The 14415-nt window shown below is 42.7% G+C and overlaps 1 protein-coding gene across 3 annotated transcripts in view; it reads left to right on the plus strand.

Annotated features, from left to right (window-relative positions):
• The first annotated feature begins 961 nt into the window (after positions 1-961).
• taok3 (TAO kinase 3) overlaps positions 962-14415 on the plus strand; it is a 70854-nt gene continuing 57400 nt past the window's right edge. Inside the window, exon 1 of one of the 3 annotated variants that reach the window (XM_062958605.1) lies at positions 962-1193. The gene's annotated coding sequence lies outside the window, so the exon portion shown is untranslated. Of the gene's footprint in view, positions 1194-1278; positions 1452-14415 lie in introns of those variants that run through there. The other 2 variants (XM_062958609.1, XM_062958606.1) reach the window with 2 other exon arrangements.

Consider the following 14415-nt stretch of genomic DNA (forward strand, 5'->3'; position numbering starts at 1 on the left):
TGTCTCGCCCACATCTGTGGCAGGCATCCTCAGAGATTGTGAGGTCTGTTGGAAATATAATAATAATATAATAATAAAACTTTATTTATATACCGCCCTATCTTCTCAATGGACTCGGGGCGGTTTCCAATACAACAGAAACATACAAGTTAAAATCATACAGCAATTAGGACATCATTAGGCAATTAGGAAAACAGCCAGACTTTCAGGCTGCAAGGCCATTCAATGCTAATCAAGGTGATTAATTGCAACATTCACACTTGCTTCCAACAGAGGAAAGTTATTTCTTTCTCCCACCTTGGACATTATTCCACAGATATATTAACTCCACTGACCTCGTTTCCAACAGACCTCACAGCCTCTGAGGATGCCTGCCATAGATGTAAGTGAAACGTCAGGAGAGAATGCTTCTGGAACAAGGCCAGACAGCCCGAAAGACTAAGGGCCTTCCACACAGTCATATAACCCAGAACATCAAGGCAGAAAACCCCACATTATCTGATTTGAACTGGGATATATGGCAGTGTGGACTCAGATAACCCAGTTCCAAGCAAATCTTGTGGGATTTTCTGCCTTGATCTTCTGGGATCTAGGGCTGTGGGGAAGGGCCCTCACAGCAACCCAAAGGTCCCAGCATCAATGAGAAACTCAGCCGAGATTGTGCAATCAGTCCCTTGACCTCGATCACTTCCGCCTTCGCGGGGGCGGGGCCGAAGCTTCCCCGCCTCCCATTGGAAAGCGGGAGTCATTGGCCCGCCCACCTAGGCCCGCCCCCGCCCCTTTTCTCCTTATTAGGTTCGGCAGGGGCGTGGCCAGGAAGCGTCGATCTCCTCAGCTTGGTCTTGAAGGCGGGAGTCGAGCTTGTTGCTTCATTGGCCCGCCCCCGCGAGATTAACCCCGCCCCCTTTTCTCCTAATACGGCTAGATGGGGGCGGGGCCAAGTGCCGTCAAACTCCTTGAGGCCGACCTCGAAGGCGGGCGAGTCGAGCGCCGAGGCCGTCGAGCGCGGTTTCGCTGGCCGCGCCTGGGAAAGAAGCAGGAACCGCACCTCAGGGCGAAGGAGAAGCGGGGTGGGTCTTAGTGCGGGTCGGACGCCTCGTCGCCGCTTGGCTTTGCCCGGACCGTCGCCGGGGCCTGGACGGCGGCGGAGGAGAACTTTTCCCGCGTCCGATGAAGGAGGAGGAAGCCGAGAGGTAGTTGGGCGCTGTGAGGAAACTGTCTCTCTCCCTCTCCCTCTCTGCCCCCCTCCCCCTTGAGTGTTTTTGCTGAGGGAAGAAGAGGCGAGGGAGGTGTGCGCATGCGCGGCGAGGGGAGGAGGGGGGTCCTGACCAAAACACCACAGCAAAGAGCCCTGAAGGGAAGGAAAAGCAGCGGAAAAGAAACTGAGGGGGAAGAAGTCCGGCCCGGCTGGGACGGAGAGAGGTCTTCGCCGCCCCCTCCTCACAACTCAGGTATATGAAGAACAGTCGAGCGGATGGGAAGAAGGTGAAGAGAGAAGGAGGAGGAGGAAGGCAAATAAGAAAAGGGGGAGGCGGGAAAAGAGGCAGGCGGGCCCCCCCTCGCGGCGGGGAAGGGAACTGCCAGGTGGCAAAGGCAGCCAGGAAGGAAGAGAGTTGCTTTGGTGGCTTCAGGAGGCGCCGGCATTGCCTCCTCTCAGGGAAGGAGATGGGAGATGTCTTGAATTCCCTGCAGGGAGAGGCACTGGAGCCCCTCAAGTGACCTCCCTCCAAGGCAAGAGAGGGGAGCACTCTTTGCGGGACAGTTCAGTAAGGAATAGGAGTACAGCATGCCTGTGATTGGGGGGGGGGGGGGGGGGAAGGAGAGTGTCCCCTCCAAGACTGGGGAGGAAGTGAGGTCAAGGGGGAAAGGGGGCAGGCAGAGTTTGGGAGAGAGCTTCTTTGGGTCTTGAACCCCCCCTGAGTGAGTGGGAAGAAGGGGGTGATGATGATGATGATACTCATGTCAGTGAAGACACTCTAAGGATGTGTCTTAAACCCACCTGAGTGAGTGGGATGGGGTCCTTAGTGGGAAGAAAGGGTTGATGATGATGATGGTGATACTCATGTCAGGGGAGAGCCTCTCTAGGGATCTCATGGGGTCCTAAGTGGGAAGAAGAGGGGATGATGGTAATGATAGTTATGTCAGGGGAGAGCCTCTCTAGGGATCTCATGGGGTCCTAAGTGGGAAGAAGAGGGGATGATGGTAATGATAGTTATGTCAGGGGAGAGCCTCTCTAGGGATCTCATGGGGTCCTAAGTGGGAAGAAGAGGGGATGATGGTAATGATAGTTATGTCAGGGGAGAGCCTCTCTAGGGATCTCATGGGGTCCTAAGTGGGAAGAAGAGGGGATGATGGTAATGATAGTTATGTCAGGGGAGAGCCTCTCTAGGGATCTCATGGGGTCCTAAGTGGGAAGAAGAGGGGATGATGGTAATGATAGTAATGTCAGGGGAGGGCATCTCTAGGGATCTTATGGGGTCCTAAGTGGGAAGAAGAGGGGATGATGAGTCCCCTTCGAGGTGAGAAGGGCGGGATATAAATGTAGCAAATAAATAAACGAAGTGGGTGGTGGTGGTAGAGCAGAGTTCAGGAGAGACTTTATTTATAAATACGGGTCTAGTATCCCTTCTACAGAAATCTGACATTCTCCATATGGGATAGCTGAGGTAGTGATCCCCTTGCTTTCTGATGTTTCAATGATGCAAACTTTGTTTCAGGCACAACATTACTGTAAATGCTGTGCATAAAAGTGGTATTCCAGCTACATATGTAATAAGGTGTTAGTGAATTCTGTGTGTAAACAAAAGCCCCAAACACTTCTGGTCCACAGCGCTTCAGAGCAGAGAGACTCAACCTGTATGTATTATGTTCCCACAAATATGTGGGATAGAAGGATTTCAGTGCAGTAATTGCAAACATATCCGACTCCATCCAAGTGGAGATTACAAATCCAGTTAAGAGTTCATATTTGCATGTGTGTCTGATTATTTATTTTACCTTTAAGTTTTGAAACTCTTTCATTCTGGGGCTTTTGTTGAGTCCTGGGTGGGAATCAGAAAGTGAAGGTAGGGAAGGAAGTGGGGAATGGGAAACAATAGCTAGGTTTTGGGTGGAGTGGATGAGAAATTGGGTTTTCAAAAATGCTGTCTGTTTCATTACTTGTGAAGCTCTCAACATGGGCAAAGAGTGCGGATGGGAGAGGAATACAGTCTTGATTGGGATTTTTTGTCCTGCTTCTGGTAAGGTTTTTACTGCAGTACGGTTAACATAAATTATAAATGCTTGTTTAAAAATAACTTAATAGTGAAATGTGCTCTTTTCTGCCTAAACATAATTGGATTAAATTTTTTAACATATTAATGATTCATTTTATGTGCTCACCCTTTTTCATCTCTGGTTTTAAACTTGGCTGCATAGTGCCCAAATACATGCTGCTAGTAGGGCAGCCACTTTCTTTGCACTTTGGTTCTTGCTTTTTTCTTAGGGGAGCTGCAATTGTCTTCTTCATTGTTGTCATTTAAGTATCCACTGAAAATGAAAGTTGAGTGGTGGGCAAGGGCTATGTTTGTTTACTTCCTGGCCCTTGCAGATGTATAAAATAAAACTTATTATGGCATATTTTTGTCATATATATGTGGTGGTGTTTTCTTGTTGTCCTTGTTTTTTGTAAGTTGTCAACCTTTGTTTTGGGACCCATCTCTAAACTTTGCAACTTGGTCTGTCAGGCCGTAGTCCTGGTTATGAAAGGCATAGCAAAAGCAAAGGATGCCTGATTATTGCAGAAATCTTGTAGATTAGGCCAGTAGCTTTTATAGGGATAGGTAGGTATGCCTAAGCCATCTCAAAGGAAACATCTTTGGAGATCTGGCTGGCTTCCTTACAGTTCTTATCCTCCCAGCTATGGTCAAAGGAGAGAATAGTCATCAAACCAGAAGTGAGCACCTTCTCCAGAGTCATGTTCCGACTCACCAGGGAACATTTGTAACATGTGCCATTCTTTTGTGCCATGCCTGAACATATTTATGTGTTTAGAACAATTCTACTTTCAAGATGCTGTAATGATGCTTTGTAAAGAAAACCAGATTCCCACCCCCATTATTGAAATGGCGTACTCCCAGAGGATTGATTTGTGATGGTGACAGGTTTTATGAGAGAGTCTGAGCACTGCCACCGACGCTTGGGATTAGGTTTGCTTCCTCTACTCATGGGTACAGTGTTTGTGTGCTTCTCTCTGTAGCAGGGTGAGTTCATGCTGTGTATATGAGGAATTCATTACTCAACTTGTAGTGGTAGGAAAATGTCAGATTTAATGTAAAGAGCTTACAGAACACTTTTGGCAGAGTCATAATGGAATGCTTTCAAACCAATAAAACGCAGTTTTAATACATGTCCCATTTTAACCTGATAGTTTTAAGAATGTGTTCCCTGGCAAGATCATCAGGAAACTATGATGGCTTGCAGCCATGTGCGGTGTTCATAGGGGCAGGATCCCAGTGCTTTTTCAACAAGTCATCTCATTTGGATTTTGGAGAAGGTGGACATCTTTTGGGAGACTTCTGCCTTAGAGGTTCATACCACTCAGGATCTTTCCAGGAAAAGGAAAGTCACAGTGTTTAGCTGCCCGCTTCCTTCTCCTCTCCCCAGAACATTCTGTTATTGGTTTTCTGGGTGGGCAGTTTGCATTTATAAATAATTTCTATATAACCCATAAAGTACGATGAAATTCCATTTTATTACAGACAACATTTGTGGGCCAATTTTTAATACTGCATATAGTACTTTGAAGCTAATGTTTAGATGCAATCGCTGATCTGAATACTTCATTTTCTTAGAAAACCTTCCACAGAAATAACTTTTGTTGCATGCATTAAGAGCAAAGGATAAACTGGGTTGTTGTATGTCTTTCGGGCTGTGTGGCCATGTTCCAGAAGCATTCTCTCCTGACGTTTCGCCCACATCTATGGCAGGCATCCTCAGAGGTTGTGAGGTATCCATACCTCACAACCTCTGAGGATGCCTGCCATAGATGTGGGCGAAACGTCAGGAGAGAATGCTTCTGGAACATGGCCACACAGCCCGAAAGACATACAACAACCCTGTGATTCTGGCCATGAAAGCCTTCGACAACACAAAGGATAAACTATTTGTGAAAGTGCCCCAGCCACATATGTGAATCAGCAGGCTGGGTTGTTAACTCCGCAATAGCTTTTTTGTCACAGCTCTAGCACAGTGCTTTCAAAGAAGCCCATTCTAGCTCCTAGATGTGCTTTTCATGAAAGCTTTGAGCAGTTCTTTTGATTAAGGAGAACTCTAGTTCAAGGTGGGTTCGTCTTGCCAGTTGATCTGTTAGTGTGGAAGCACCCAGATCTACCGCTTAAATGTTATTCTTTGGCACGTTAACTCATGAGGATAGGTCCTTTTATTGCAGTCAAAGCAGCTGCCTCATATGGGACTCCCAAGATGAAAAAGGCACAGATGTCCTGCAAAACCTTTGTGTTTTATTCGGATCATCTGGGTTTTCCTAGGTTATCACACAATATCTTTTTGCCTTCTGTGGGAAATATCTGCTGTGAATTTCCATCACTACGCTTATTCAGTTTGTTTCTTTACCATAAAAAATTCTGATTTAAATCCACTCTGCATCTAAAGGAAGTTACATTTCTTCTTTTCATCTTGGTGTCTTGTGTTGGAAGGAAGATGTTAGTGAATCCTTGGTCTGTTTTGGTGGGTCAACCATCTGCCCTTGGCTCTCAGAGTGTTTCAGATGAAACATTTATACCTGTGTTCTAGTGTTGTCCTGCTTTCAAAAGAGATGCAAACACCATACCACCTATTGATTTGAATCTATTCTTTTACAAATTCAAGTTGTGTTCTTTGTCTCTCAATAAGCAAAAGTAGGAAGGGGGTGTCGCTGATAGAGGTTTTCAGTGTGCTCTGCCAGATTCATGGTAGTATAGTCAGAGCTGAATCACCCCGAGGAAATTAATTCTCTGTAAAGAAATGTAGGGCAGTGAGTGAGTAGACTATAGTACTGAAGAAGGGGAAAAATCAGCACACAATCCTTTTTTGATTTTATGTCATGACAAAGAATTTGTGTTGTAGCTTGTATATACTTTTTAATGCGGTTAAAGAAAAACATGTAGCAATTCCCGATTTTCATCAAGCAAAGCGGCAATCCAAGTTGAGCATCCCTTATCTGAATTGCTTGTTACTAGAGGTATTTGGGGGTTTGGATTTTGGAATACCTGCATTTTCATATACGTACATGATGAGGTATTTTGGAGCAAGGACTCAAATCTAAGCACAAACAGCATGTATGTTTTGTAGACACCTTATTACACATAGCCTGATGGGAATTGTATACAATATTTTAGAATAATTTTCTGCATGTTGGTGTACACCGAACCATCAGAAAACAAAGATGTCACTTTGTCAGCCATTCATAGAATAATAGAGTTGGAAGGGACCATGTGGGCCATCTAGTCCAACCTCCTGCCATGTAATAAAAGCACAATCAAAGTACCTTTGACAGATGTGGACAGTTTTGGATTTGAAGTATTTAAAATGTGTGAATTCTGTCTAAGGGATACTCAACCAGTGAAGAATCTGTGAAGAATCACCCCTTCCCCAATTCCTTATACCTGTAGATTTTGTAACAACTCCTTTTTATCTGGGATGAGTGATTGTTCTCATTTGCTGAAGACATGATGGGCTTATACTGAATATGAGGTTTGCAATTCTTGCTGTTGCTATGGTTGTGTTAGGGAGATCATGGAGATATGAAAGAAGTAAGACCCGAGTGTGATCTCCTGTTAAAATTCTCCCTCCTAAGGTAATAGGACTGGAAAATCTATCTCCTCATCTCAGGTCTGGAATGATCCTTCAGGTCAGAGTTCATTGTATTGAGCTGGAAAGATCAAGGTCAAGAATCCAGTATAAGCAGTTATTTCTGTTCCTTCCTTAACCCATCAAGATCAGCATCTTGAAGTGAGCTATGGACCACATTGGACCATAGATTGGTGCAGAAGGAAGAACTATCTGTGCTGCCAGGTACTTCTTGGAGGAGTTAGTTCCATCAGTTCATCTGAAGAAGTGGATGAAAATCCACAAAAGCTCCTGCTAAAATAAAACAGGTTTAAGCGTGCTGCTAGATGCCTTCTTTCAGTCAGCTTCCCTTTTCCTTTTCATGCTGCTTCAGACTAGCACAGCTATCTCTCTGAAAACTTCTTGGAGGAGGAGTCATCAAGCCACTTCCCCCAGTGAGGTGAAGGAATATTATGCTGTTGCAAACGGCAGGCATACCAAGAGTTATGTACACACAGTCCAGCTGCAAGTTCGCCCCTAACTCTTTATCCTGACATTACTGTTATTTTAACAGACAGTTTTGTAGGCACAGGGTTTGGTAAGGTAATCGGTAGTTCTTCACTTGTGCAACACTTGATCTGGCTGCTTTCTCTGCTGTTTAAAAAGATAGCTTTCAAAAAGAAATGGATAACATTGTTCACTAGTCCAGGTTCTGCAGTTGTTCCTTCATTGCATGTAAGAGGACATATTTGATGTTGTGCTTATTTTGATCTTCACTAGTAACCCTATGCATTGTTTTTCTCTCCTATCCCTCTTGTAGTTTGAGTAGCCCTGCTTATTATCGCCTGCAAGAGCATTCAGGAATAGTGAGGTTGACATTGAGGCAAATGCCAGGCACAAATCTCCCACATCTCATCTAGCCGTTTCTCTTGTATTGAGGGCTCTGATGAAATCATATGTGAAAAATCAATTGGGGCTGTGTTCTCGCAAAAGTTTTTCCTTCGTATTTTGTAGGAGAGGTTACCATGCAGGCCTTTGTGGACATGTTTGCCCGAAGTTTGACTTTCAACATTGCAATGGAGAAAGAAGCATGCTTGGGGAAAATGAAGCCTTTCTGCCCAGCTACATACAGTGGGAATTGCAGTCAGCTGGTTATTTTTAGCATCTGGAGTTATCTCACTGCAAGCATGAGTCTTTGTGGTTGCAGATGCTGGGAGTGCATGGGGGTGGCTGTTAGTTTCTCTCCCCCCCCCCCCTTGCTGGTTCACTTTGAGCCACCCAGATGTTATAAAGCGGAGAGATCGCGCAAAGATGACTGAGCAGGAGTGAGGGGCTCACCTTCCTCTGTTTGATGCCATGGACTTTCTATGTCACTTTTCGTTTCCTTTCATTTTCTTGCTTATCAAAGGAAATTGTCTTCTAAGAACAGGTAAGACTTGTACAGAATGAGATTGTGGTTATGATGTCGGTTTCCTTTGGATCTTTGCCCATGGGCCGAGAAGTGTGATGTGAGTGTAGCTACTGCTTACTTCCTGGCTCTGAAAGACAAGGTCTCTGCATCCACTCCTGTGTTTCCGCTCCTGCTTTGACACATGACCTGGCCTTCTACCTGTTCAGTTTTCTTGCCTAGGAGGATCACACTGAGGGAGCTTTCTTTGTACACAGGATCTCTATCAGGGTTTCTTGACTTTAACAAGATTAGTTTGTTCGACAACACATTAGTTTGTTTGTTTTACTCCTGTTAAAGAGGTCGGACAAGTTTCTAGTCCCCATGATTTTTAAGGCTTCTTGGGGATTCTGATCACAGTTTTTAATTCTGTAACTTTAAGGTGGATGTCCCTTCTGTATCTTGTGGTACTGCTTGTCCCATTTCTTTCCCAAATCGTAATCTTGCTTGTTGTTGCTTGTTGTTTACTCCAGTTTGAAACCAAGTTTTTATAAATTGTATGAATTTTCCCAGATGAACCCTTGTTTTGGCCTTTTGTCTCTGAGGCGTTGTATCTGTGAAGACCAGAGTGTGCACACAACCAGTGGATAAGGGCCGTTGCTCTATGTATGAGCTCTCTGTATGTATGTTGCTGGCTAGTGGGTTCTAGTAGAAGTTTTCACTTGAATAGTTGGACACTATGTGGCTGCTCAGTTGCGGAACAAAAATATGCAGTTGTCCCTCCGATTTTCTCTGTATGGGAAGACTGAAGAATGTTCGGTGTAATGCCAGTACAGTAGAGTCTCACTTATCCAACACTTGCTTATCCAACGTTCTGGATTATCCAACGCATTTTTGTAGCCAATGTTTTCAATATATCATGATATTTTGGTGCGAAATTCGTAAATACGGTAATTACTACGTAGCATTACTGCCTATTGAACTACTTTTTCTGCCAGATTTGTTGTATTACATGATGTTTTGATGCTTAATTTGTAAAATCATAACTTAATTTGATGTTTAATAGGCTTCTCTTTAATCTCTCCTTATTATCCAACATATTTGCTTATCCAACGTTCTGCCGGCCCGTTTATGTTGGATAAGTGAGACTCTACTGTATATGAAAAAGGTCAGGTGGGAAAGAGTGCAGATAATTCTGAACCTGTTAGCTTTACCTTGCTAGGAAAATTAAGAATATAAATAGATGGATATTTCTGAGGTTTGTATTGGGAATGTTTTTTTTAAGTATCAAGCAGTTCATAAATGGAATGCATGCACACACACATTTGTTTGGCTCTGGTGAGAACAGCATGCTGAACTAGGTAGGCCTTTGGTTTGATTGAGAAGAGCTCTTCTGTTTATATCCATATATGAGTCACACTGCATTAGCTGCAGTACTGACTCTTCCTCCATGGGTTCACTAGTTTGCCTTCCTCCAAAGCTGTATTGCGCTTCTGTGTACCACATAGACAGGCCCAGCTGTTTCACTTTCTTTTCTTCATGTCTGTCTAGAGCTGATCCCACCACAAACAGCACATGCTCTGTATCTCTGCATGCCGCTTTCTCAGACTTTGACTGGCCTAGGTAATTTACTATCTTTCTCTGTGGGTTGAAACCATTGGCCAGAAAGACTGTTTTTGTCATGGTTTTTAGGGTTGTCATCATGGAAAGTTTCAGTCTTAAAACTTACAGTATAATTTTGTCTTGCGTTTTCCTCTTGTCTCCAGAAGATATTAGTGATATGAAGCATAGTTTTACACGTGCAAATGTTTAGCAACTGTTTGTGTAATGGCAATTGTTAGGCAATTTGGGAAGGACATTACTCTTTGCTACTCAAAAAGGACTGCCCTGGACCAGTAAATGCAACTTACATTAACTTGGTGTCTTGAAATATCATATTCCAGAATGGGGTAATCGTCAAACAGGGCCAAAGTGAGGATATGAGTGAACTTTTCCTTTAGTAAATCTGATTCTGATGCCTTGTGGTGATTTTTATTTACTTTAAAAGCAGTCTTCTAGGCAACTAATAGCTTTCCTGTTTGTTCCAAGAGCCTCGACATCGATCTCGTTTTGGCGCATACATCTTTCTGGAAAGATTCTGTGTAACACAATAGTTAATTTTTAGTTCTTTCAAAAGCTTAATGCATCTGGGAGCAGGGAAGGTTAAGACTGAACGAATACCTGAATCTATAAATGTTAGAGTTGTTGCTTTTCTTCTCTGGCATTTTACTTCTCTCTATAAGACAGTTATGTCTCGGATTATGAAAGCAGATAAGGCAATTCTGTTTGCCCCCAGATTGAACATGTTGTACATACAACACATGGCTGTCAGAGTAGTAATTTCCCCAGGAAGATCTGTCAATAAAAGTTGAAATAAACCTGAACTGGAATTGTTTCTTTGGGATCAACATAGAGTTTAAGGGAAGGAGAGAATCTAGATGATAAAGAGAAAAACAGAAGCTTCTTCATGAACATACAGTTGTCAAATTGGGGTAGACTATATACAGTTTTTAGACTGCGTAGGAATCTCCTCAAGAGTCTGTGGGCAAAATATTGAGTTTTTGTAAAAATATACCAGGAAAGAGGATGCTTTCATTTTGATCACATTTGCTCAGTCTGACAATGATAGCTGTAGGGATTGCCATCTGTTCACATCTATGGCAGCCGTTTTCAAAAGTACGTCCAAATTGGTTTTCACCAAATCCTTAATTGTGGCCAATACTCTAAAGCACTGAATTTTTTGTGGTTGCCATCTCTAAGAAGTCAATTGCCATAGACATGCATGGAACAGGATGCTTTGGTTCCATCTCACATATACACCATATGCTCTTGCCTTTTGCCACTGTACTCAGAGAAGGGGATGGTTCCTTTTTTGAGGTACAGTTGATAAAAATTGAGGTACAATACCCACATTGACCCATATATAAGTTGACCCAGGATTTTAAAGTTGCTTTTTGAATAAAATTTCTCAATTTATACACGAGTGTATAGGGTGATTGGTTTGCTTTTGATTTGGTTGTTGCAGTGGGGGTACAGTAGATGCAGCAAGCTTTTTGAGATTGGGAGGGAAAGGTTAGATTGGACTTTCACACATTTGGGTTGAGAGAGATCTGAGAGGCTGAGCTCGTGCTGAACTTCAGCAAGGCAAGCTGAGTTTATTTTCTAAATCCAATGCTTAAATAGGGTGGTAAGCAGAACATAGTAAATGAGCAGGGACAGGAAAAGAACAAGCTTGAGAAGGGAGGGAACAACTTGTTATAGTTCCTTGAATTCTGGGTGTTTTATAGCTTTTAGAAGAAAATAGTGGCTCCTTTCATGGCTTCATGATGAGCTTATAAGTTAATGGATTTGTGGTGTCCGTGGTCTTCGTTTTGCCCTCTACCTCGCCTAAGGTAAACTACTGGACTGGCTCTGGTCAAGGGCATCATGGAATGGCATATTCCTCTTAGACTAGAGGCTGAATACTGTATTCGCTCTGTGATTTTTTTCCTGAGCCCAGATGCTTCCAGAGAGCTGACTGCATTGACCCCAGGTCTTTTTTCTTCCGCAGTTATAGTGAATTGTAAAGTTCAACTGTGTGCATGAGTAACTCACATTAATTCTCCTGTTATACACTGCCTTCCAGTTGTCAAGAAGGAATTTCCAGTATTGTGCTCCCAGTTCTTCCCACTGTCTGTGGTGCTTTCTTTTGTTTGCCCTGCGTTTTCATAAACGGGCTACCTTCAGTCACATCTTGCTCTTGTTACGCACATGGGATCTATCCCTGAGGTGTGGATAGTATCAAGTTGGAAAGCCCTGCTGTCTTGACCTGTCAAGGGAGCACCTGTACGATGCATCTGTATTGATGTCTTACTGGGCTGCAAACATTGGCAAACATTCTTTAAAGAGACCCTTTGCTATCCTTTTATGCAGCTACAGTTCGCAGTTCTTTGTCAGAGAGGGCATGGCTGTTAAACTAAAGTCTGTGGGATGAATGTGGCCAGTAACTGTGGTAGTGGACCATTTTATGCCCCATAAAGGGCACATATGTTATGTGCGTTTCTCTTCAGATGACACACTCAGCATGGCTATGGTTTATATCAGGGAGGGAAATAATACAGGCCTTTGGATGTTGTTGAACCTCAACTCATAGCATTCTATCTAGCATGGACTATGCCAAAAGATCTGATAGACAGTGCAATCCAGCAAGATCTGGAGAACCTCATGATTCCCACTATGGTTTAAATCAATTCATTTTGTGATTGCTTAACTAGATTAGTAGATTCTTTGAGAGTCAGGCTGGGGAATGTAAACCCCTCCAGATAGTGTTAGACTGTATCATCCTTCTGTATTTGTAATGCTGGCTGGTGCTGATAGAAAACTGAAGACCTATCACAATATGGAGAGCAAAATAGACCATTCCTTTTGCTTAGAGAGAATGCTTGCTGAATACAACTGTTTGTAAACCTCACAATATATGATAAAATGTTTCTCTTTGCATTTTTCTGTTTGTTTTGTGTATATTCATTCAGGAGGATACAATGGGTATGGAGAAACGTAATTGCTTTTCAATATATACTGCCTTTTCGGTGGGTAAATATAACATGAGTTGACAATTTAGCATCCAAGATAAATAAAACACTAAATCATGGGATAAATATTTTATTAAGTATGTTAGAATACAGTGATGAGCCTACAGAATAGAGTAAAATGCAATATAATGTTTTTATTCACATGATATGCACATTATCTTTAAAGGTTCATGATTTGATTACTCTCACTTGTTGCTGATAATTTAATGGACTTTTTAAGTATCATGTTTGATCTGCAATGTATGGTTTCCAAAACAGAATTTCTGAATTATGGACTATGGAATAGGATGACCCTATTAAAAGATCTGTATTTATTGTCTCTCCTGGCTGTTTGTTTTTCTCTCCCTTGGGATGTTAAAATCCTAAATGCACATAGTTCTTATTACTGCATCATCAAGATCTTGGCTTGGTACAAAAAATCTGAAAGACTGAAAGCTGATATCTGAAACCATTGCTGGCATTCCTTGAAATTCACTGGGTTGATAGCAAATATTTCCTCAAGCAAAGTTCAGAGGTCCCTGCTTAAAAATATTTGGAAAAAAAACTAGAAGGTGTGGCTCCTCTGTACAATGACGTGGCTTGGTCAAGCAAAGAACTGCTAGGCTTGTCATTTCTAAATGGTGCAAGCAGCAGTTATATCAAAAATGCCTAATTCTGTCTGCAGTTATTATACTTACATATATGCTATTAAAATGTATGTAAACTTATGTTACAATGTTTTGAATATACTCTTGAAGCTTCTGGTTTCCTGGCTGCTACTGTACAAAACACTAACGCCTATAAATGAGATTTTGGCATCAACTGGCATAGACCCGTTTTATTAATGGGTTTTGTTGACTTATGCTCCCATTGATTTAAAGCAGTCATGAATTAAAAGCCAGTTAATGGTGAAAAATGTTGGGAGTTCATTCCAACATTGGCTGATTAAGCAAAGGTCCCCGCATCTAATTTCATTGATCTGCACTGGCTTGGACTAACAGTTGGACTCAGCCCCACATTACACAACGTCCATTTGTTGTATAAGTTACCTGTAACTTTATGAATTCTCATGTTTGGAGTCCAGGTACAACTAGGTACATGCATTGTATTTGGCTTGAAATCTTGTTTTGTGTAAGCCATTCTGAGCTTCTTGGAGAAGAATAAGCATAAAAAGGTAATGGTTATGGTAACAGTGGGTAGTGTGAAATGCTAGGAGGTGTGACTTTCTTTCCGAGTGTTCCCTGTTGGGTTTCTGTTCCCTTCGTGAAGATCAAAGGTCACCTGGGCTTCTTCTAGGGGACCTCTGTGTCCAGATAATTGCAGGAATCCCAGGATAAACCTACCAAAATTATAATGGACGGGGTCATAATATGCGACACTTTCCTCTGCACTGATAATACTGTTTAGCAGCCACACCCTTTGGGTTTAGCCAAGGAATGCAGGCTCTGGGAGAAGACGCAGGAATAAATTGCCTGTTACGACGATGTGCTTTCCAGCTTACATTCCTCTCTGCTTGTGCCGTGTGTCATTCCGCGTTCTGTTCCAAGCCCAGTGGGGATTGGAATTAGCTTTCAAAAGCAGTGAGGTTCTTGTCGGTCCTAATACACACTTTCCGTATTAAAGAAGTAGGGCTTG

Source organism: Anolis carolinensis, chromosome X (assembly GCF_035594765.1).
Source record: "Anolis carolinensis isolate JA03-04 chromosome X, rAnoCar3.1.pri, whole genome shotgun sequence".
NCBI classification, from domain to species: Eukaryota; Metazoa; Chordata; class Lepidosauria; order Squamata; family Dactyloidae; genus Anolis; species Anolis carolinensis.